This window comes from Odocoileus virginianus, chromosome 23 (genome assembly GCF_023699985.2).
Source record: "Odocoileus virginianus isolate 20LAN1187 ecotype Illinois chromosome 23, Ovbor_1.2, whole genome shotgun sequence".
Lineage (NCBI taxonomy): Eukaryota > Metazoa > Chordata > Mammalia > Artiodactyla > Cervidae > Odocoileus > Odocoileus virginianus.
Window position 1 is genome coordinate 50973394 of NC_069696.1, and position 23468 is coordinate 50996861.

General features: G+C 41.6%; 1 long non-coding RNA gene and 1 pseudogene across 1 annotated transcript in view; both read left to right on the top strand.

Annotated features, from left to right (window-relative positions):
• The window catches only part of LOC139030649 (uncharacterized), a 101822-nt gene that overhangs the window by 69588 nt on the left and 8766 nt on the right, over window positions 1-23468 (top strand). The gene's annotated exons all lie outside the window — the stretch shown is intronic.
• Window positions 17777-18812, top strand: LOC110126499 (voltage-dependent anion-selective channel protein 3 pseudogene; annotated as a pseudogene).

Below are 23468 nucleotides of genomic sequence, written 5' to 3' on the forward strand. Positions count from 1 at the left end.
TACTGTTGAAGACTGGCTAGGAGGATTTTGAGCATTACTTTGCTAGCGTGTGAGATGATGCAATTGTGCGGTAGTTTGAACATTCTTTGGCATTGTCCTTCTTTGGGATTGGAATGAAAACTGACCTTTTCCAGTCCTGTGGCCACTGCTGAGTTTTCCAAATTTGCTGGCATATTGAGTGAAGCACTTTCACAGCATCTTCTTTTAGATTTGAAACAAGCTCAACTGGAATTCTGTCACCTCCACTAGCTTTGTTCATAGTGATGCTTCCTAAGGCCCACTTGACTTCACATTCTAGGATGTCTGGCTCTAGGTCAGTGATCATACCATCGTGATTATCTGGGTGATGAAGATCTTTTTTGTATAGTTCTTCTGTGTATTCTTGCCACCTCTTCTTAATCTCTTATGCTCTGTTAGGTCCAAACCATTTCTGTCCTTTATTGTGCCCATCTTTGCATGAAATGTTCCCTTGGTATCTCTAATTTTTCTTGAAGAGATCTCTAGTTTTTCCCATTCTATTGTTTTCCTTTATTTCTTTGCATTGATCACTGAGAAAGGCTATCTTATCTCTCCTTGCTATTCTTTGGAACTCTGCATTCAAATGGGCATATCTTTCCTTTTCTCCTTTGCCTTTCACTTCTCTTCTTTTCACAGGTATTTTAAGGCCTCCTCAGACAACCATTTTGCCTTTTTGCATTTCTTTTTTTGGGGGATGGTCTTGATCACTGCCTCCTGTACAATGTCACAAACCTCTGTCCATAGTTCTTTAGGCAGTCTGTCTATCAGATCTGATCCCTTGAATCCATTTGTCACTTCCACTGTATAATCATAAGGGATTTGATTTAGGTCATACCTGAATGGTCTAGTGGTTTTCTCCACTTTCTTCAATTTAAGTCTGAATTTGGCAATAAGGAGTTCATGACCTGAGCCACAGTCAGCTCCTGGTCTTGTTTTTGCTGACTGTATAGAGCTTCTCCATCTTTGGCTGCAAAGAATATAAGCAATCTGATTTCGGTATTGACCATCTGATGATGTCCATGTGTAGAGTCGTCTCTTGTGTTGTTGGAAGAGGGTGTTTGCTATGACCAGTGCATTCTCTTGGCAAAACTCTGTTAACCTTTGCCCTGCTTCTTTCTGTACTCCAAGAACAAATTTGCTTGTTACTCCAGGTGTTTATTGACTTCCTAGTTTTGCATTCCAGTCCCCTATAACGAAAATGACATCTTTTTGGGGTGTTAGTTCTAGAAGGTCTTGTAGGTCTTCATAGAACGGTTCAACTTCAGCTTCTTCAGTGTTACTGGTCGGGGCATAGACTTGGATTACTATGATATTAAATGATTTGCCTTGGAAACGAACAGAGATCATTCTGCCATTTTTGAGACTTCACCGAAGTACTGCATTTCGGTATCTTTTGTTGACTATGAGGGCTACTCCATTTCTTCTAAGGGATTCTTGCCCACAGTAGTAGATATAATGGTGATCTGAGTTAAATTCACCCATTCCAGTCCATTTTAGTTCACTGATTCCTAAAGTGTCAGTGTTCAGTCTTGCCGTCTTCTGTTTGATCACTTCTAATTTACCTTGATTCAGGGACCTAACATTCCAGCTTCCTATGCAATATTGTTCTTTACAGCTTTAGACTTTACTTCCATCACCAGTCACATCCACAACTTGTGTTATTATAATATGTGACATAATAATGGAGATGGGTGGAAGGAAATGAATGTGATAAAATTAATGTACACATTCTAAACAAAAACTCACATTCACTTAGAAATGAGAAAAAAAGAGGAAGTAATTTAAATATTTCACGGTTTGAAGTAGACTTTAAAAACTACAACTATAAATGATTTAGAAAATATTGGAAATGAGTACATCATAAGGCATGAGGCCAAAATTGAGTTCAGCAAGTTGATATTCTCAAGAAACTTCTTATTAAAAAAGCAAGCACTCAACCTAAGAAAAACTAACTAAATCAGCCTAAGGAAAACAGTGGTAAGAATGAAATATTAAATAACTTATTAACAGAAATCTTTGATTTAGAAAACAAAAAACTGTAGAATTAATACATTAATCTAAGAGCCAACACGTTGAGAAAACAATAGCTTTGTCAAGAAAGCCTTGGGAAAATAGAGAAGAAAAGAAAAAAAAGTTTAAAATGAATGAGAAATTAGATAAAATTATAAACATAGAAGAGTTTAAACTTTGAAATAAAAAAGTTCTAAAAGAAGAATTACTGAAGTTTTATATGAATGGAATGATAGGAAGGCTGACACTTGTTTTACAATACAGTGCTTCTCAGCTATGAGATAAATAAGGTCTGAGGTTCTAATGTATAACATGGTGACTGTTGTTGTTAACACTGTTTTGTATAATTGAAATTTGATAAGATTTTAGATCTTGAATATTCTCATCAAGGGAAAAAAGATAAATATGTGGTAAGGTGGATGTGTTAATTAACTAGATTCGGGTAAATTTTTCAAAATATGTTTGTGTGTCAAATCATCATTATGTACACTTTAGATATCTTACAATTTTATTTGTTAATTATGCTTCAGTAAAGCTGAAAAAATATAGGGCTCTATTTTAAAGAGTTGATTGAAGAATAAGTGAAAGAATATTGGCAAAAATGTTGATTGCTTTTAAAGCTGGATAATGGATATGTGGAGGTCCATTACATATTCTGTCTCATTTTATGTGTGCAGAAAACTTTCTGCAATTAACAGTTGAAAAATTTAGAAGAGAATGTTATGTTGACTCTATGGTAATGTATTTGGGAAGCTCCCTAATGAAGTAGATGGTTTCCTAAGAAAACACATTACTAAAACCAACTCACGAAGTAGAAAATCTGAAAGAAAAGCAACCTTGGAAGAAATTATAAAAGAATCACCTCCAGAAGAGATTCTAAAATCTGATACTTTTATTAGTGCATTTCTTAAAGAAACACCAAATTCTTATGCTGTTAGTTGTGTAGAAATACATGATCGCATCAAATTCATCCTATACACTTAGCATAACCTTACCACTAGGACCTGATAAATGAACAACAAAAATATCAAATTATAGAATAGTTTTATGTGCAAGTGTATGGGAAATTTCTAAGTGAAATGACAAATTAAACAGTTGCATTCAGCTGATTAATCTTCACTTAATCAATTTTACCAGGTTAAGAAACGTTCATCATTTTCTCTGTAAAACATACTGATGACCACAGAAGGACAAATGCTCATGACCAGTTTTACTTAGTAGTTCTGGCAGTTTTGCTCAGATAATAACATGTTTCCAAACCAGTTTATGTCAAGTGTACTTGTTTCTGTATTTATGCAATGTAATCAAGCACGTGTGTACACTGATACAATATGAGCGTGGAAAAAAAGAATTGTTCCTGTGAAAGCTAAATTGAATATATTGGGAGGACTCAACCCAAGTGAGTCACTAAAAGAAAGAGAGAGAGAGGATGAGACAAGTGTAAAGTCTGGGAAAATACACCCCGCTGCTCTCCTCTCTCTGTGCTGTCTTGGCTTCCACCTGTATCCTGAAAGGACTCATCAGCGTGGTTGACAGGAGCTCCTGGGATGATGTGCTTCACTGACCTTGTTTAGGAACAGAGGTGTCTTTGTGTCAGTATTTAAAGCACTTTGATTGGACCGACTTGGGTCACATGCCCACCCTGTACCAATCACAGGGCACGGCTTGTGCTGATTGACTTGGTCAAGGCTATAGCCCTCGGGGTTGGGGGTGGAGTCAGCTTTTCTGGAAACACTTGTGTCTCTGACCGGCATTTGAAGGCTACCAGGAAGGGGATGAGTGTGGACACAGATGAGATAATGCACAAATATGGTTTATATTAATGCAGACTATGTCAGGTGGCTCAGTGGTACAGAATCTGCTGACACTGCAGGAGACACGGTTCACCCCTGGATCGGGAAGATCCCATGGAGAAGGAAATGGCAGCCCATTGCAGGACTCTTGCATGGGAAATTAGCATGGACAGAGGAGCCTGGCAGGTTAGAGTCCACGGGGGTGCGGAGAGTCAGACACGACTTAACAACTGAGTGTGCACACACAAATTATGTCATCAACATATCTAATTAAAAAACACATGGTAACCGTAATGGAGTAAAAGACATTCTCTCTGAAAATATTTGGCAGGAAATCCCTTAATGGTCCAATGGTTAGGAATCTGCTTTCCAATGCAGGGAACTCGGGTTCCCTCCCTCGTCTGGGAACTGAGACCCCATATGCTGTGAGACAACTAAGCTTGTTCCCTGCAGCTAAGACTCAGTGTAGCCCCCCAGGTTTTTTTTTTTTTTTGGCAAATTAAAGAGTGAAACACTAATATCCCCAAAGAAAAATGGGCAAAGTGCATAAACAGAACTGGCCAATAAGTATGTAGAAGATATATAATTTCATTAGTTAATCAAAGAAATGGAAATAAAAGCTATTATGTCATACTACTTTTTGCTTAATCAGTTGACTAAGTGTTGTGCAAGGAGCAGAATTGTCCCAAATAACCCTGTGTGCTTACCTGGTGTTGTAGACAGAATTGCATCCTCCACTAAGATTCAGGGCTGAAGCCCTACTCCCCGCCCACCCCCCCACGCCCCCACGCCATGCAACTATAACTGGAGAAAGGCCTTTGAGGAAATGATTCAGGTTAAATGTGGTTATAAAGTTTGTTCCCTAACAACAAGAGTGGTCCTTCAAGGAAGAGGAAGAGATCCCAGGAGCATGTGTGCACAGAGAAAGGCCATACGAGGACACAGTGGGAAGGGAACCAAGGAAAGAGGCCACAGAATCTGCCAACACCTTGATCTTGGACTTCCAGCCTGCAGAGTTGCTAGAAATACATTTCTGTTGTTTAAGCCACTCCAGACTGTGGCAGCCCTAGTGGACAGTTAAATTGCCTGGGCCAGAGGCTGACTAGGGCTCAGGGCCTTTCTCTTCCTCCAGTTGGAGGGGCAGTGCCCAAGCTCACCTTCTTGAGGAACTTGGGCTTCCTTCCCTTGTGAAGGCAGGGACTGAATTAAAACGTCCTTGGGGCTCCAGAGCCCAGGAGAAGGGAATGACTATCCACTCCAGTATTCTTGCCTGGGAATACCATGGATAGAGGAGCCTGGCAGCCTACAGTCCATGGGGTTGCAAAGAGTCGGTCGCAAAGTGAGTGACTAACACTTAGACTTTTACTTAGGGGCTCGACAGCCTCCAGGTGCTGGGCAGTTGGCATTCCAGGACAACTCCTGTAAATAGCTGGCACCCCCAAACCAGATTGCTGTAAGGCTGACCTCTCATTCTTGTCATATAAGAAGGAATATGGCATGGGTCCAGCAGACGATGGCATGCCTCATCATGGCCTGAAGGAGTGATTGTGGGTTCTTGTCATGCTGACCCTGGCCTTGAAAGCTTCTTTATCCAATTAAGTTTATTCTGTATTCCATGTCATGGAATGTTGTGAAATTTCACCCAAACTCTAGTGCATTATGTGGGGAGGGCCACATAATTATGTGCATTATGTAGGGAGACCCAGAAGAGAGTATCTTACACAAAAGAGAGATTTTAAAAAAGATATATTTTAGGAAAATATATACTCAGTGGTGATGAGGTGCAGGTAGTGGACATCCTCATTTTGTCTGTTAGCCCAAAACTATTTACAGCCCTTTGCAGAACCAATTTATGATGTGTTTAAAGGGTCTTCGGGGCTTTCCCGGTGGCTCAGATGGTAAAGAATCTGCCTATAATGCTGCAGACTGGGGTCTGACCCCTGGGTTGGGAAGTTCCCCTGGAGAAGGGAATGGCAACCCACTCCAGTGTTCTTGCCTGGAGAATTCTATGGACAGAGGAGTCTGGCGGGCTACCGTCTACGGGGTTGGGAAGAGTCGGACACGACTGAGTGACTAACACACATGCAAAGCGTTCTCAGTATATCAGCTTTTAGAAAAGCACGGGAATATACTTATTAATCAGTGGGTTCATTGCTCTGTATCAAGATACCAAGGAAATTTAATAAAAGTATATATTGTTGAATAGAAAATTTAGTTGCAACATTAGAGTGAAAAATTTAATTTATAAAATTTTAATTTATAAAATTTAATTTCCTTCGACTCTAAACCTATGTTGTTATTGATAATTTTCCAGATAAGTTGATAAGTTTCCAGAGAACAATGGAAAAGCTGCCACTTCTTGATGGTGATTTCAGTGGCAATCTTTAAAACACACCTCTGTGCCCGCCACCCTGCTTTGAGGACTGAAGTTACAACCTGAACACTAACGTGTGTCTGAGCAGTGAGGCCATCTCGTGGTCACTTTGAAAAGTGTCCTGTTTCTGACACGCAGCATTGTCTGTGTTCCTACACTGCACCCCTCATGCTGAGGTGTGACCTTGAAAGTGAAGCTGCTGCACAGTGGTGAGAACTTTTGGTATTTCCTGAACGAAATCTTCTGGGTGGAGTCCAAGATTCAGCTGCCAAATTTAAATTCCGGCGTTTGTGGGCTGGTGAGTGTTGCAGAGGGTTTCATGCTATGTGGTTAGTATGTATGCACTTGTCCTGCCTGTCACCTGTTCCCAGCGAGGCTCCTCTGTCACTCATCCTGATGAAGGGGAAAGTTTCTAAGACAGAAAAGTTCTGCTGGAAGCATATAACAGTGGGGTACTGTGAACAGAAGCAGGGTCAGATTGGAAGGGACAGCACAGAGAGAAATACATTTCTGGATTTTCCTGGTCTTAGTCCTTTGTGAATGATTTATAAATGATATAGCCAGTTCTCAGGAAACATATTAACTCCTGTGTGAATAAAAGAGAAACAGTATTAGGATGTAAAGAACAAATGGGTCATATTTTCTAAAAATCTCTGTTTCCCTGGACAAAGCCCCACTAGAGTTGTGATAAGTAAATTCGTCTTTGCTTAGCAAAGATTTGCAAATACCCGGAATATCACTTAGACGATGTTATCTCTCTGTGTTGTAAATTCACATCTCCTTGACTCTACGTTACCAGTAACTGTATGTTATTTATAAATATAATCCCTTTTCAATCATCCTTAAGTGTGAGAGATGTAATTTCCCTTTCTAATTCTCAAGTTCTCGTCCTATTTCTTTTCCCCACTCTGAAACAGAATGTAAAATTTCCTTCAAGATTAGAGAAACAAAAAACACAAAGCAAATTTTTTAGGGAAAAGTATTTTCCCTTCCTTTCAGCCAGACTTTCTTGGACTATCTTTGTGAGATGGGATATCAGATACTGCCTTGAATAGTTGCGTGAATTAGGAAACAAATGCAGATCTGTTCTTTGGCTAACTTTGACTTTGTGCAGGGAGATCAAAGGAACCTAAAGGGAAAATTAAAAAAACAAAAAACAAAAAACAAAGACCAGAGAGAATTGGGATGCTCAGTGAATCTCTGTTGGAAAAATATATCGCAAACTTTAGAAAGCCCGCACCGTGATATTAACAGCTGGTGCCTGTCCATCCATTTTCAGTTTCTAAAGTGCTTTTACGTCTGTTAGCTCAGGACTGCTGTAAAGAGAAGGGCAGTCCAGGCGTTGTTGTTTTCTTGCTACAAAGGAGAGTACATACTCAAAGAGACTGAGTGCATACCATGGGGCCACTCACCTTTTGAACCTGGGGACTGGTGTTTGATCTTGGATCTGCTGACCCCAAACTTAGTTTCCTTCTGCCCCATAACAAATTCCACTGGCTTGGGTTACCCTGGGAAGGTAGCCTGTGTTGCCACACCTTCTGCTAGTAGGACTCAGAGCTGTAGATGGTGCGTTCCTGGCTCCCCTCCAGCCCCACACCCTGCCCCCACATGCTGCAAATGCTTTTTCCGTGGAAGAGCTCCAGATGGGGAAATATTTTGGAATCAGCCTGAGTTAAATACCAAACCCTATCTGTAATTTCTGCTTAGGCCTAGACACTTAAAGGACTCCCAAGGGGAGCAGTCATGAGGCCACTTGGCATTCTTCTTGGGGCAGTGGGGCAGGTGATGGCAAGTCAGAGGGAGTTAGAATGACCCAGTCCCAGCGGAGCCCAGCTGCTGGGGCCTGAGCAGAACTGATAGTCAGATGAAAATCCAGCAGAGTTCTGAGTCAGATTTCAGCGGTTCCATCTCGAATAGGATTTTCTCATGGGTCTGGCAAGAGCCATGCCGGATTTAAAGTGAAATTAAGTTGTGGACTCTGGGGGATGACACAGGAAATTACAAATGACAGCTGCTTGTCCCAATAACCACATCTGTTCAGGAGGCCCTGTCCAAGGCCCCTGCTAGTCGAGGAATGGGGCTGCATTAGAATCCAGTTTTGAGCCCCTGGGGAAAGTTGTTTTAGGGCAGACTGGAGACTCAGAAGATTGGTTCTGTTTCTTTGCTGGGCATGTCATCATGAATCAGGCACACAGCTTCTCCAAGGCTTGGTTTGTTAATTCGTAAACAGGAGAGTAACAATACTTGCCTATCAGGTTTTTGTTTTTAATTTTCTGGTGGAAAACATCTTATTAGCTGTTAAGTGTTCCAGAAACAGAGGGTTTGTTATTATTATTGTCTTTACTTACAGGTTTAGGTTTCCTGTGAGAAAAGGGGATAGAGATGCATAAGACACAAGTGGAATACCGAAGAGAAGAGTAGAAACAGTGATAATATAATTAAAATCAATTTTTAAGTGTTTATAGGCATCTGGGACCATACTAAGAGCTCTAAAAATGAGGTCCCCAAAATGTAATCTGTAATCCAAGACCATTGCTTGAAACGGCGCAGAGCCTATGGGATAGAGGAGGAAGTTAGGGGAGGAATGAAGTGTGGCATCAATGCAGCCTCTATGATGTGCGAGGCATTTTTGAAGACATCATTATCTCATGAATTACGTCACATGAACTATGTCATACCTCACACAAAGTATGTCCCAGTCTCATTTCAGAGAGGAGGAATTGGAGACTCAGAGGCATTGAATACGTTGCTCAAAGCGCTGCGACCAGTGAATGATACAGCTGGGACTTTGCCTCCAAAGCACATTCTCACGTGTGGACACAAGTCAATCAGTGGGGTATAAACTAGGTAGTCACTATGACTCGTTCTCAGAAGCGCTGAGGGCTGAGAAGCAGGACGGCAGCCCTGAGAGCCGGGGTGACCACTGTGTCCTGATTGGCCTGTGATTTTTCATCTTAGCACTGAAAGTCCTGTGTCCCAGCCCCTCAGGCTGGGCCTCCTCAGTCCAGGCAACCTGGGACACTTGGTCACCCCACAGCTAACAGCGCGTGGATGTGCACTCGCTGAGTTCAGTTCAGTCCTCAGGCGTGTCCGACACTTTGTGACCCCATGGACCGCAGCACGCCAGTCTTCCCCATCTATCACCAACTCCTGGAGCTGGCTCAAACTCACGTCCATCAATTTGGTGATGCCATCCAGCCATCTCATCCTCTGTCGTCCCCTTCTCCTCCTGCCTTCAATCTTTCCCAGCATCAGGGTCTCTTCCAGTGAGTCAGCTCTTCACGTCAGGTCGCCAAAGTATTGGAGTTTCAGCTTCAGCATCAGTCCTTCCAATGAATATTCAGGACTGATTTCTTTTAGGATGGACTGGTTGGATCTCCTTGCAGTCCAAGGGACTCTCAAGAGTCTTCTCTACACCACAGGTCAAAAGCATCAATTCTTCAGCACTAAGCTTTCTTTATAGTCCAACTTTCATATCCAAACGTGACTACTGGAAAAACCATAGCTTTGACTAGGTGGACCTTTGTTGGTAAAGTAATGTCTCTGCTTTTTAATATGCTGTCTAGGTTGGTCAAAGCTTTTCTTCCAAGGAGCAAGCATCTTTTAATTTCATCGCTGCAGTCACCATCTGCAGTGACTTTGCAGCCCAAGAAAATAGTCTCTCATTGTTTCCATTGTTTACCCATCTATTTGACATGAAGTGTTGGGACCAGATGCCATGATCTTCGTTTTCTGAATGTTGAGTTTTAAGCCAATGGTTTCACTCTCCTCTTTCACTTTCATCAAGAGGCTCTTTAGTTCTTTTTCACTTTCTGACATAAGGGTGGTGTCATCTGCATATCTTTGGTTATTGATATTTCTCCCAGCAATCTTGATTCCAGCTTGTGCTTCATCCAGCTCAGTGTTTCTCATGATATATGCTGCATATAATTTAAATAAGTAGGGTGATAATATACAGCCTTGACATACTTCTTTCCCTACTTGGAACAAGTCTGTTGTTCCATGTCCAGTACTAACTGTTGCTTCCTGACCTGCATACAGGTTTCTTAGGAGACAGATCAGGTGGTCTGGTATTCCTATCTCTTTAAGAATTTTCGACAGTTTGTTGTGATCCACATAGTCAAAGGCTTTGGCATTGTCAATAAAGCAGAAATAGATGTTTTTCTGGAACTCTCTTGCTTTTTCTATGGTCCAATGGATGTTGGCAATTTGATCTCTGGTTCCTCTGCATTTTCACTGAGGAAGACTTTCTTATCTCTCCTTGCTATTCTTTGGAACTCTGCATTCAAATTGGAATATCTTTCCTTTTCTACTTTGCCTTTCACTTCTCTTCTTTTCTCAGCTGTTTGTAAGGCCTCCTTAGACATCCAGTGCCCTCGGTGAACATAAGCAATTTCATGGGCTATCAGCATCAGATGGGGGATTTCATGGATGTGATGGAACAAGATAGAAAAAAGACCACTCTGTAATTATGCCCAAACAAGGATAAAAGTAAATACCATGCAACTACCAAAATGGCCAGCTGATCCCCTCCACTGCTAACAAGAAGGACTGCTCTTTCTTCTTCAGTGGCAAGTCTAGGCCTGCTTCTTTCCTCCCGACTACTAAGTCAAAATTAACATAATCACGAAATTTGCCTAGGTTCTGATAGCTCCAAATTCACTTCCCTGAGTCCTCCTGCAAATCAGCTAACAGGGGTCCAACTCCTAGAACAAGCCCTTCCTGATGTCCTCTTTCTGAGACATTTCATGGTTCCTCATGATATCAGGTGTCCTCATAGCAGGAAGCAGCACCGACTCTATTTGACCTCAGGTGTGTTCCTGGACGGTCTTTTGCTAGGGGATATTGACAGGACTTATACAAATACAAGGATAGTGTATCAAGAGGGGCTACCTTTTGCTTGTGGTATTGTAATTCTCTCTCTCTGGGCCATCTCTGTAGCTGGACCGTAAGTTTTTCAAAGCAGAGTTGCTTACTAAAGATGGTAACTAAGACTTATTGAGGACTTCCACTTGCCAGACACCATGCTAGGCTCTCATTTAAGATTCACCCACATTTTCTGAGGGCTTCCCTGGGGCCTCAGATGGTAAAGAATCTGCCTGCAATACACAAGACCCAGGTTCAATCCCTGGGTCAGGAAGATCCCCTGGAGAAGGGAATGGCTACCCACTCCAGTATTCTTGCCTGGAGAATTCCATGGACAGAGGAGCCTGGCGGGCTACAGTCCATGGGATCGCAGAGTCAGATACAACTAAGTGACTAATACACACACACACTTCCTGAAGCAGTTCCTGTTGAAATTCTCATTTGACAGATGCCAAAGGAGAAGCTGAATGAAACTGTGGACTTTGCCCAGAGTTAATAAGTGGCAGAGCAAGTATTCAGAACCACTGAGCTTGACTCTAGAGCCCTAATGGCAGCCACAGCACAGTCAATGTTTCGGGAATAGATCAATAACCAGTTCGTCTTCAGAGGAGGCAGAGGTCTTGGAATGATAATCATACTGAGGTCTGCTGCCCCGAGCCACACTCTGTTTTGAACACTTTCTCTGTGTTAACTTATTTGACCCTTAACAACAACTCCATTAAGTTGGTATCTCCATTTTATAGTTAAGGAGGCTGAGCCTCTAAGAAGTATACATTACATTCGTATAGAGTTTATAATGAATAAAATCTTTCCACATTTGCATTTTTAAGCCCTGTAAAGCACTGTATTTCACTAATTTAAGATGCCATTGATCATAAGATGCACCATTATTTCATGGGCCACTGGGGAAAAAAAGCTTCCAATTACAATTTGTCAGAAGCCCCCAAGTGTATCCAGTTTTTGGAGATGCTAAAATGCAAGGAAAAAGATATTTTAGAGTTGATGGAATGGAGTAGGTGTTATTTACCCCCATTGTTTAGATGCAGAGCCCAGGGCTCAGAAATGAGTACATTTCTTAAGGTCATAAAAGTGGCAAAAGAGGGATTTGAATGCAGGTCCACAAAATATGCCCTCTCTTCAGTGGTATTCTAAACATTATAGGCATCTTTGACCCCTGGGTTTAAAGGAGGGCCAGGTGGTTGACCAGTTTTCCCAGCACCACTTGTTAAAGCGGTTATCTTTTTTCCATTGTATATCCTTGCCTCCTTTGTCGAAGATAAGGTGACCATAGGTTCGTGGATTTATCTCTGGGCTTTCTATTCTGTTCCATTGATCTATATTTCTGTCTTTGTGCCAGTACCATACTGTCTTGATGACTGTGGCTTTGTAGTAGAGTCTGAAGTCAGGCAGATTGATTCCTCCAGTTCCATTCTTCTTTCTCAGGATTACTTTGGCTAGTCGAGGTTTTTTGTATTTCCATACAAATTGTGAAATTATTTGTTCTAGTTCTGTGAAAAATACCGTTGGTAGTTTGATAGGGATTGCATTGAATCTATAGATTGCTTTGGGTAGTATAGCCATTTTGACAATATTGATTCTTCCAATCCATGAACACGGTATATTTCTCCATCTGTTTGTGTCCTCTTTGATTTCTTTCATCAGTGTTTTATAGTTTTCTATGTATAGGTCTTTTGTTTCTTTAGGTAGATATACTCCTAAGTATTTTGTTCTTTTTGTTGCAATGGTGAATGGTATTGTTTCCTTAATTTCTCTTTCTGTTTTCTCATTGTTAGTGTATAGGAATGCAAGAGATTTCTGTGTGTTAATTTTATATCCTGCAACTTGACTGTATTCATTGATTAGCTCTAGTAATTTTCTGGTAGAGTCTTTAGGGTTTTCTATGTAGAGGATCATGTCATCTGCAAACAGAGAGAGTTTCACTTCTTCTTTTCCTATCTGGATTCCTTTTACTTCTTTTTCTGCTCTGATTGCTGTGGCCAAAACTTCCAAAACTATGTTGAATAGTAGTGGTGAGAGTGGGCACCCTTGTCTTGTTCCTGATTTCAGGGGAAATGCTTTCAATTTTTCACCATTGAGGGTGATGCTTGCTGTGGGTTTGTCATATATAGCTTTTATTATGTTGAGGTATGTTCCTTCTATTCCTGCTTTCTGGAGAGTTTTAATCATAAATGGATGCTGAATTTTGTTCTAACACCATACACAAAAATAAACTCAAAATGGATTAAAGATCTAAATGTAAGACCAGAAACTATCAAACTCCTAGAGGAGAACATAGGCAAAACACTCTCCGACATAAATCACAGCAGGATCCTCTATGACCCACATCCCAGAATTTTAGAAATAAAAGCAAAAATAAACAAATGGGACCTAATGAAACTTAAAAGCTTTTGCACAACAAAGGAAACTATAAGCAAGGTGAAAAGACAGCCCTCAGATTGGGAGAAAATAATAGCAAACGAAGCAACAGACAAAGGATTAATCTCAAAAATATACAAGCAACTCCTCCAGCTCAATTCCAGAAAAATAAATGACCCAATCAAAAAATGGGCCAAAGAACTCAACAGACATTTCTCCAAGGAAGACATACAGATGGCTAACAAACACATGAAAAGATGCTCAACATCACTCATTATCAGAGAAATGCAAATCAAAACCACAGTGAGGTACCATTATACGCCAGTCAGGATGGCTGCTATCCAAAAGTCTACAAGCAATAAATGCTGGAGAGGGTGTGGAGAAAAGGGAACCCTCTTACACTGTTGGTGGGAATGCAAATTAGTACAGCCAATATGTAAAACAGTGTGGAGATTTCTTAAAAAGCTGGAAATAGAACTGCCATATGACCCAGCAATCCCACTTCTGGGCATACACACCGAGGAAACCAGATCTGAAAGAGACACGTGCACCCCAATGTTCATCGCAGCACTGTTTATAATAGCCAGGACATGGAAGCAACCCAGATGCCCATCAGCAGACGAATGGATGAGGAAGCTGTGGTACATATACACCATGGAATATTACTCAGCCATTAAAAAGAATTCATTTGAATCAGTTCTAATGAGATGGATGAAACTGGAGCCCATTATACAGAGTGAAGTAAGCCAGAAAGATAAAGACCATTACAGTATACTAACACATATATATGGGCTTTAGAAAGATGGTAATGATAACCCTATATGCAAAACAGAAAAAGAGACTCAGATGTATAGAACAGACTTGTGGACTCTGGGAGAAGGCGAGGGTGGGATGTTTCAAGAGAACAGCATTGAAACATGTATATTATCTAGGGTGAAACAGATCACCAGCCCAGGTTGGATACATGAGACAAGTGCTCGGGCCTGGTGCACTGGGAAGACCCAGAGGGATCGGGTGGAGAGGGAGGTGGGAGGGGGGATCAGGATGGGGAATACATGTAAATCCATGGCCAATTCATTTCAATGTATGACAAAAACTACTGTAATGATGTAAAGTAATTAGCCTCCAACTAATAAAAATAAATGGAAAAAAAAAAAAGTTCAAGGGAAAAAAACAAAACAAAACAAAACAAAACAAAAAATAAAGGAGGGCCAGTGGTTTAAATGGAGACATCCTAAATCTGACACAGAGACTTTTGGGGCAAAGAAACACTTTTTGTGAAGTTCACATCACATCTCGTGGGTGGCCATGGACTGCCGGGTGAACTTTTCTTCTCTTTTTAGAACAGTTTGTTTTTCATGATGCCTGCGCTGGGTCTCCATTGCAGCACTTGGGCTCTGCACTGTGGGGCTCCTCCACTGGGGCGAGCAGGCCCTGCTCTCCAGGTGAGATGCACAGGTGCTCGTTGCGGTGGCCTCTGTCGCTGCAGAGAGCAGGCTTCAGGGAGCATGGGCTTCAGTGGTCGCAGCACGTGGGCTTAGTATTGAGCGCACTTGGGTTTAGTTGCCCTGCAGCATGTGGGAATCTAAGTTCCTGGACCAGGGACTGAACCCATGTCCTCTGCGTTGGTAGGTGAATTCTCAACCATGGGACCACCAAGGACGTCCCTCTTCTTTGCTTTTTAAGTTGGCTAAGACTTGAAATTCCTGTGAGGACTTTGGCCAAAGAGATGCATGAATGAGCTCAGCATGCCTGGGAGGTGCTTCTCTTTTCCAAGTCCCAGGGACTCTCTGTAGGACTCTTTCTCCCTCTCCCTCTGGGCTCCCCGGTCATGGCTTAGGTCTGAGGCTGTCAGCTTGCTCTAAGTTGTCTTGGATCAGAGTCTCGCAGGGAGTTAGACTCCATATCTGATGTTCCACCGTTGGCAGCTTTTAAGCCTCACCGCCTTCTCTCCCTCTCTGCCCCACGTCTGGACAAGCTGATAAGAAGTCAGGGTGCCCTCCCCTTTGGTGCCAGTGGGAGACGTAAAGGATGCCAGCCCCTGGCAGCATGTGTGCACTCTCTCTCCGGCCCCACCCATCACCACCCCCTGGAATCCTCCCCAGCTTCCTTTCCTTGGCTTCCCAAGTCATGGTGGACCTCATTGGGAGGCCTGCCCTGATCTCCCCAGAAAAGCCTCAATCATCTAAAATCTATTTAAAATTTTTTGACAGAGAAAAATATTAATCATTTTTTACCTAGGTGTTTTTAAAATGAACAGAGCTCTGTGCTTAACCAAGGTCTATAGCCTCCTCTCTGCAGCAGTCTGCTAAGGGAACTCGCAGTGAGGGCTGACTGTGCGCAGTTCCGCCATCATCCTCCATGGATTGTGTCATGTGATGATTAAGGCAGGTGAAGGAAGACATTCCATGCTGTCAGCCCAAACAGGCAAGACTAAGACAGCCTGGAGGGGTTTTAAAGGTTCTTGTGAAGCAGGTAAGAAATGGAATGGATACATTGGATTAAAAAAAATGAGTGAGAGAGAGAGAGCACTTATGAAATTGGAGGAAGAATGAAAGCGGAATCAGAAATAAAATGACTGAAGAATGAAAAACTAAAGCTACCGAATCTCTGGAAAGGCCTGGTACATTAAGAAATGGGAGGAGAGATAAAAAAAAGAATAATTGGACAAGGAGAAGACAGTAAGCAAGATAAACAATAATACAATAAAATGATGTTCTGATCTTATATAGGTTTTTAATCAAGAACCACAAAGTTGTGTCACGTGAGGGTTGAAATACATCCATTTCTGGGGGTGCGGGTGGTGGTGGTATGAACAGGATAAGCTAGTTGCTGTTTGGACACAATCCACAAAGCAATTACAAGGTATAACAGTGCCCTTCCCAAGACTGAATCATTAATCACCATTTCCGATGATGCTGAAATCGTAATGAGAAAACCCATACCAATGTTTCCTAGGTCAATTTCAAGCTCTGTTATAAGAGGTATGGAGAAAAATCGATGGCATATTATTTTCCTGATTCCAAGTCGACATTTCAAACAGCACAGTGTGAAACTATAAAGACAGTGCCCTTTTAAAGGTCAATAGTGATTTCCATTACAATCCCTGATTTATCATTCAGCCCAGAAGATTTATTCCAGGCTGGGATGTAGCACAAGAGTTTGCTCTACACAAGGGAGAAGCAAAGCAGAAAAAAAAAATTGCTTAGAAGTTTTAAGGGCCTTTCCCCCAGGTACTCTTCCCCCTTTGAGCTCAAAAGGCAGGCCCAGGCCAAATCTTCAAACATTTATGTTTGGGGCTTTCTCTGTGTTTTGTAATAAATTTTCTCTGACCCCTCCCCAGAAGCTCTGTTCCCAGTAGCCTGAGAGGTCTGGGGAATATGCTGTTCAGAGTTTCTCCTTTTTGGCATCTTGAAGAAGTATTCATGAAGAGTGTTAAGAATCTCTTTCTCACTCTACCACCTGCCTTCCTCTCTGTGGCTTTCCTGGGAGGACAGTACTGTTTCCAGGGAATTCCTTAGGCTCTTTTGCCATCCAGGAAAAGAATGACTTCAATATAGAGTGTCTCCAGTATTTAAGAAAGGGCTATCCTAGGTGGCTTCTGCCCTCAAAGTTTCTTCGCTTCACTGGCAGTTCAGTAGCTGGGAGTGTCCTGGATCAAATCAGGGTGCAAACTGGCTGGGAGGCTATAGAACAAGCCATGAAATCAAAGTGGATGGACAAGAGCTGTTGGTGTTATTTTGTAAGTTTTCCCTCTTAGTTATATTACTGTCTGGTAGTATTATGGGTTCCAAAACGGATGGAAAATGACTCAATTAACTAGGATGCCTGGGCCTCTTGGCTACTTTGTTGACTTGAGAGTGAAGCTGTCTGCTCTCTCTTCTAGCCATCAATATTGACCTGATTGATGTAATGCATGGGGTCAAATTCAGGATCTTGGTAGAGAGCATCTAAGAGCAGGTATATTTAGAGCCTTGTTGGAGATGGGAGAGGGGAGACGTCTCCATTTCTAGGGAGGGACCAGAAATGGGACCAGGAGCCCTGTTTGTTTACCTTCCTCTCCATTTTCTGCCTGCCTTTGCCCACAGGAGACAGAGAGCTGCCCCTGAGCTGTGAGTGAACGAAGAAGCTGTGCATTTGGGGTCCAAACCCTCCCACCCAACTCTTAGGAATGAACTGTCCATGGGGAACCTGTGTTCCCTTCTGCAATTTTGTACCATAACTTCCCCCATTTTTTTTGTGTGTGTGGTAAAATGCACATAACATAAAATTTACTAGACGACCTGTCCTGCCTCCTGAAATATCTGTATGCAGGTCAAGAAGCAACAGTTAGAACTGGACACAGGGACTAGTCTTCTTAACAGTTCATGAAGTTCACGTTTTTAGAAGAGACCAGGTGGTTGTTTTGCAGAACTGTCCCTCAACTGGATTTGCCCGTTTCCTCTGAAACGGAGAGAAAGAACTTCTTGGATATGTGTAACACACCGACTTACTGTGACCTAGGAAAGGCTGCCAAAGATGTCTTCAACAAAGGATATGGATTTGGCATGGTCAAAATAGATCTGAGAACCAAGTCATGTAGTGGAGTGGAATTTTCTACTTCTGGTCATGCTTACACTGATACAGGGAAAGCATCAGGCAACCTAGAGACCAAATACAAGATTTGTAACTATGGGCTGACCTTCACCCAGAAGTGGAACACAGACAATACTCTTGGGACAGAAATCTCTTGGGAGAATAAGTTGGCTGAAGGGTTGAAACTGACTCTTGATACCATATTTGTACCGAACACAGGAAAGAAGAGTGGGAAATTGAAGGCCTCATATAAACGGGATTGTTTCAGTCTTGGCAGCAATGTTGATATAGATTTTTCAGGACCAACCATCTATGGCTGGGCTGTGTTGGCCTTTGAAGGTTGGCTTGCTGGCTATCAGATGAGTTTTGACACAGCCAAATCCAAACTGTCACAGAATAATTTCGCCCTGGGTTACAAGGCTGCAGACTTCCAGCTGCACACTTATGTGAATGATGGCACTGAGTTTGGAGGGTCAATCTACCAGAAGGTGAATGAGAAGATTGAAACGTCGATAAACCTTGCGTGGACAGCCGTCAGTAACAACACCCGCTTCGGCATCGCTGCTAAGTACAAGCTGGACTGTAGAACTTCTCTCTCTGCTAAAGTAAATAATGCCAGCCTGATTGGACTGGGTTATACTCAGACCTTTCGACCAGGAGTGAAACTGACCCTGTCAGCTCTAATTGATGGAAAAACTTCAATGCAGGAGGGCACAAGGTCGGTCTGGGATTTGAACTAGAAGCTTAATGTGGTTTTGAATAAAGCATCAGCTTTGTCCCTGGAGGTGAAGAGAAATGAACCCACTATGTTTTGGCCTTAAAATTCTTCTGTGAAATTTCAAAAGTGTGAACTTTTTATTCTTCCAAAGAATTGTACTCCTCCCCACACTGAAGCTTAGGTACCGAGTCCATCCTAAGGGGGGTGCTTGAAGGTGTGCCCGGAAGTTGTCACGTTTGTGCCACATTTCAGTTCAGTTCCACAGTGTTTTTTTCAATGTGTTCTTCTGCGACGGTGTAGTGTCATGTTCAAAGGAGACAACCCGACCCTCCGGTTGTCCATCACGTCCTGCATGTCCCACACCACTTTTTCATGACCTTGTAATATATTGGTCTCTGTATGGTAGTAGCATCTTTGGGTTTGCATCAGAGTAAAATAAAATAAACCCATCACATTTGGAACATAAAAAAAAAAAAAAAAGAACTGGACACAGAACAACAGACTGGTTCCAAATAGGAAAGGAGTACATCAAGGCTGTATATTGTCACCTGCTTATTTAACTTATATGCAGAGTACATCATGTGAAATGCTGGGCTGGATAAAACACAAGCTGGAATCAAGATTGCTGGGAGAGATATCAATAACCTCAGATTTGCAGATGACACCACCCTTATGGCAGAAAGTGAAGAAGAACTAAAGAGCCTCTTGATGAAAGTGAAAGATGAGAGTGAAAAAGTTGGCTAGATCATGGCATCTGGTCCCATCACTTCATGGCAAATAGATGGAAATAGTGAGAGATTTTATTTTTGGGGGGCTCCAAAATCACTGCAGATTGTGACTGCAGCCATGAAATTAAAAGACACTTGCTCCTTGGAAGAAAAGCTATGATAAACCTAGACAGCATATTAAAAAGCGGAGACATTACTTTACCAACAAAGGTCCACCTAGTCAAAGCTATGGTTTTTCCAGTAGTCATGTATGGATATGAGAGTTGGGCTATAAAGAAAAGCGAGTGCCAAAGAATTGATGCTTTTGAACTGTGGTGTTGGAGAAGACTCTTGAGAGTCCCTTGGACTGCAAAGAGATCCAACCGTCCATCCTAAAGGAAATCAGTCCTGAATATTCATAGGAAGGACTGATGCTGAAGCTGAAACTCCAATACTTTGTCCACCTGATACAAAGAACTGACTCCTTGGAAAAGATCCTGATGCTGGGAAAAGTTTGAAGGCAGGAGGAGAAGGGGACGATAGAGGATAAGATGGTTGGATGGCATCACTGATGCGATTGACATGAATTTGAGTGGGCTCCGGGAGTTGGTGTTGGACAGGGAAGTTTGGAGTGCTGCAGTCCATGGGGTCACAAAGAGTCGGACATGACTGAACAACTGAACTGAACTGAACTGTCTTAACCATTTAAGTGTTCAGGTCAGTGATCTTAAATATATTCATGCACAACCATCACCACCATCCATCTTCAAAGCTCATTCGACTTGTAAGGCTGAAACTCTACACCTGTTAAACAGTTACTCCTCATTTCCCCTCCTCCTTAGCCTCTGGCAACCACCATTTGACTATCTTCCTTTGTGGTTTTGATTATTCTAGGTACCTCATATACCTAGAAGACTCGTATGGTATTTGTCATTAAAAAAAATTCCTTTTCCTCCAGTTTCATTGAGAAATAGTTGACATACATCACTGTATAGGTTTAAGGCATGTAGCCTGATGGTTTGATTTGTATATATTATAAAATACTTACAAGAGATTCAGTTAACATCTGTCTTCTCACGTAAATACAATAAAAAGGATAGAAAGAAAGAAAAAAAGAAAAAAAATTTTCTCCTTGTGATGAGAACTCATAGAATTTACTCTCTTAGTAGGGAAGGCTGGTGTGCCGCAGTCCATGGCATTGCAGAGTCAGACATGACTTAGTGACTGAAAACGACAACACTCTCTTAACTTTCCTCCATATAATACAGCAGTGTTAGCTATAGGCATCATGTTCTACGTTACATCCCTAGGACTTACTCACTTAAGAATGGGAGTTTGTACCTTTTGACCACCTTGCTCCAACTTTCCCTCCCTTCCCCCACCCTGCCTCTGCTATCTACAAATCTGATCTCTTTTTCTATGAGTTTGCTTTTTTTGGCTGTGCCACACAGCATGCGGCATGTTAGTTCCCCCACCAGGGACTGAACTCGTGACCCTTGCAGTGGAAACGTGATACTTTAACCACTGTACCACCAGGGAAGTCCTTGTGTTTTGTTTTTAAATTCCACATATGAGTGAGATCATACAGTATTTTTTTTTGCTCTGTCTGACTTATTTCACTCAGCACAGTGCCCTCAAAGTCCATCCACATAGTTGCAAGTGGTAGGATTTCCTCATTTTTATCTCATTGTATATAACAGTATTTGTCTTTTTGTGATGGGCTTATTTCCCTTAGCACAATCTCCTCAATATTCAGCTGTGTCATAGCCTATGAAATAATTTTGTAAGGGAGGCTCCCCCACCCCTAGGCAGAGCCTGCCTAGAGATTAGGAGTTGACTTCATATGATTCTGAGGTTTAGTACTGTGGGGTCATTTGCCAGATTTTTACATTTTAGCTCTATTAATAAAAGTAAAATTTTGATTCTGTCAGCTCCTTTGTTTTAATTCTCAGTTGGCTCAGAAAGGGGAAAAGAGGGTTATTACTGGGCCCTCTTTAAGTCCCAACAAAGGTGAAATTATGACTCTCCTTAATCATCTTGAAAACTTCATAACTTGCTGATAGAATGCAGAGATTCCATGCGATAGTTTGTTCCACATTTTCTGGCTTCACTCATTTCCTGAACAAATTAAAAAAAAAAATCTACTGTGTTTCAGGAGCTATGCCTCAGCAATGGGCAACAGAGACAAATTCCTGCCATCAAGAACTTCCTGTTGAAAAAAAATAGTAACAAAAGGAAATTATTATGAATTGTGATTATTTCTAGGATGGAAAGAAACAAAGGGCAAGAAAGAATAAAAGAGGCAGAGGGTGGCTTTAGACAGAGTGGATTTGGTTAAAGGCAGAGCTCATCCTTGCAAATTTAATCATTAATTAAAATTGCCCATGATGTTTGAATGGAGACAAAACCAGTAGTTAGGAAACTTGATATATGGTGGGATAACTTTTAATCTCCCTATAACTTACATGTTTTTGCTAGATTTATTACATATTGTAATAAATTGTTATGCATTCATTTCTTTAGTCAATGCATTTCCTTTATTTATTGATTGATATTTATGTATTTATATATGTATGTATTAGGTTATGTGTGGTCTTAGTTGCAGCATGCAGGATCTTCAATCTTCATTGCAGCATGCGAACACCTTAGTTGCAGTACATGGGATCTAGTTCCCTGATCAGAGATTGAACCCAGGCCCTCTGCATTGGGAGCACAGCATCCTAGTCACTGGAGCACCAGGGATGTCCTCTAGTCAATGCATTTCTAATGTCAGAAAATCTGAAAGAGGCGAAGGATATATGGATGACTAAGACATTCTTGTTGCCCCTAGGGACAGCTTGCCTTGCTGGGAGATCCAGGGACATAAATAAGTAATTAAAATGGACTGTGATGAGCTGGGGAAAGATCATGAAAACAGAGTAAGGGGTGAGCACCTCAAGATACGGAAGTTGGGAAAGCTCAGGCACAGCAGATGTGAGCATCTTCCGAAGCTCAAAGCAATGAAAAGCGTGGCTCGTGTTTTCAGGGCAGCAGGACTGAAGTGTGCTAAGGACAGAGAGTGGTTATTGTCCTGAGGTTCTGAAATAACCAGAGCATTTCCAGCATACATTGCAAACACAGGCCTGATAGCTTCACATTTTGCTTTGAAGCTGTCTTTAAACCTAAGCTTAATTATTATTCCCATTTTAAAGGTAAGCTAACCAAACAGGTCAAGTGACTTCTTCAGGTCATGGTTGGTAAGAAGCAGAGCCATATTAGAATGACTGTGAACATAAAGCAGGTTTTATTGGTATCGGTTAGAATTTATGAAAAGTCAAGAGTTTAGCTTTTTAGAAGAAAATCGATTTCCCTGATGGCTCAGAGGTCAAGAATCATCCTGCAGTGCAGAAGATGCGAGTTCGATTCCTGGGACAGGAAGATCCCTTGGAAGAGGGTATGGCAACCCACTCCAGTATCCTTGCCTGGAAAATTCCATAGACAAAGGAGCCTGGATATAGCCAAGCACACACATTCCACAAAGTACACAGTCTTAATCTCCTTAATCTGCAAAATTTCTGCTTTATCCCCAGAAAAGTATATAAAATCCCACATGAATTTAATGGTGGCTGTGGATCTCTCCATACTCTCTAATGAAATAATAATTTGGGTGGTGGTGTTGGGAAAGCAACTCATTTAATTCTCAGCTAAAACATGACAGGTAGAATTTAAGCATGAAAAAGAGTGAGACTTAAAAACAAACAAAGAAGAACAAGTCAGTTTAATTTATGTTTTGTTTGGCCTAAGCGTGAACAGTTTTCTTGCTTAAGCTCTTGTTGGATAAAGTAAAAAGATAGTTTTCCTTAAAATGTCCAAAGACATGTTCAGTGAATTGGTCTTGGTAGGTATTTAAGAGGATAATTACAGAAAAGGATGGGTTTAAAAGTGACTTATGCACTATCTCCACTAATTATTTTTAATAAGGAATGACTCATGATGCAGAGTGCTATTTTTTTTCTTTTCCCTTTGCATGTCCAAAGCAGAAGCAATGTTAT